Below are 2,016 nucleotides of genomic sequence, written 5' to 3'. Positions count from 1 at the left end.
AATACTCTTTCAGCAAGCTTGTGTAAGGTACTTGAGGAGTTCTTGAAGCTTAGTTGAGCTTGAATCGACAAATTGCAGATTTCACCATTGATGAACACTTGTTTGGCACAGCTTGAAATGGCACGAATTCAAGTGGATCTTGTTCAAATGTTGCTTAGTGATGATGCTTGATGATGAACAGAGCAAGAACAATGCCAATTGCTTGAAGAAATTTGAGAGAAAATTTGGAAAAGTTGAGAGAATTTTGAGATGAAAAATTTTAGATCTGAAAAAATGAATTGTGATTATGGAATTCTGTTATGATTACACTATATATACCCCCTAATTAACCAAACCCTAAACATGTTTAACAATGCTAATACAAATTAAGAGAATTGGAGGTATTTTGACAAATTGACATTTTTCACCCTTACATGTGCATGGCATGCTACAGTGCGAATTTTCACTTGAAATGCACTTCAAATATTGTTTGGATGCAAATAGAATTGGTTTGAAGTGAAAAAAATGTATATTTTTCAAATGAATGTTTTCCCTCCAAAATTTAAAATTAATTCAAGTGAAAAATGGACTTTTTATGTGATGATTTTTAATGAAATGTGATGATGGATTATGATAGAGCATGTCAAAAGAGATTTGCTCAAAAAAAGAATCACATGAATTGGCCTAATGGTTTGAAAGTTATGCCTCCTTGAAGTTCAACTTTTCTTGAAAATGATTTGGTCATAACTTGCCAACCACAAATGAGAAATGGATGTTCTTGGACTTTTTGGAAAGGTGAGAGCAAGATATTCAACTTTCATGTTGGACAAAATTTGATTTGAAGCTTGCTTGATGATGTAAAGTTGAGGAGAAGACCTTTCCATTTTTGGCAGTTTGAAATTACAGGTCACTTACTATTTTTGGAAACTTTTTGTCTGACCTCCAATTCCTCAATGATGATGTTTGACATGTTATATGAGGCTTGTATGGACATGAATGAGACCTCTCAAACCATCTCCCACCATCAAATCACTGATTTAATGCACAGTTGACCACAGTTGACTTTGCTAGGGTTTTGGTTGATTGAGCCATGTTCTGATGAATTTCAAGCCTCTACCACTTGAGATCTTGATTCCAAATGATATCACAACTCATATGAACTTCTTATGAATGATCAATGGTGCCCAAATTCTCAAGAATGGCCACCATCCATTGTTCAATGAATGATTTTGACTGTCTTGACCTAATTTGCTTCATCTGCAAGTAACATGGTTAGATGACAATACTTTTGTACTTTTGGGTTAGTAAACAAATGAAAAGCAATGATATACAAATGCAAGACATGCTTGGTGATCAAGAATCACACTCACAAGATAACCCACCCACAAGGAAGGAGGCAAAGGTGTACAATGATCCTTGAGGTAATGATGATATGATATGATGCCATGAGGGATCTTAGGGACAAAATTGGGGTCTTACAGTAGAAAGCATGGTAACAATTTTACGATGATTTACCACAGATATATTGTATAGTATATGATAGTGTAGTACCAATAATTGTTCGTGAGGATTAGGAAGCCTCCAAATAAGATAGTTTATCTCGACATATATATTAATCAAGTGATCTTGAGATGGAGTTCCTGTTTGCTCTGATTTGAAAAAGGCATGCTTGAGAATCCCTGTCCACGTACGATCTTTCAATGGTACTTTTGTCACTCTTCTTTATAGCCGAAGGGTGAAGCATTAATGCTTGTGTCATAAGATCAGATGAAAAAGTAACAGTTTGTAGACCTCTAAAGCCGATCTATGACAACCAGGTCGATCCAAATTTTTCATGTGGGTGAAAAGAGTTGTGAATATAGGTTTGTTTGAATCGTGTTTGTACTTCAATTGGAAATTACCCTACAGTGGTGTGAACATGGGATTCCACTCACATTCAAGGGTGTATAAACACTTGACAATAGTATCTCCAAACATTTGTAGTTCTCCCACTACCTTGAAATATTCTGCCATTGTTAGAAGGTGAGAAGTATACAT

The 2,016-nt window shown here is 35.3% G+C and overlaps 1 pseudogene; it reads right to left on the bottom strand.

Annotated features, from left to right (window-relative positions):
- Window positions 1–321: 321 nt before the first annotated feature.
- LOC127123704 (uncharacterized) lies at window positions 322–2,016 on the bottom strand (annotated as a pseudogene).

The sequence above is a fragment of the Lathyrus oleraceus genome, chromosome 2, assembly GCF_024323335.1.
Source record: "Lathyrus oleraceus cultivar Zhongwan6 chromosome 2, CAAS_Psat_ZW6_1.0, whole genome shotgun sequence".
Taxonomy (NCBI): domain Eukaryota; kingdom Viridiplantae; phylum Streptophyta; class Magnoliopsida; order Fabales; family Fabaceae; genus Lathyrus; species Lathyrus oleraceus.
Note: the sequence above shows the minus strand (reverse complement) of the source record. Positions and strands in the feature narration are given on the sequence as shown.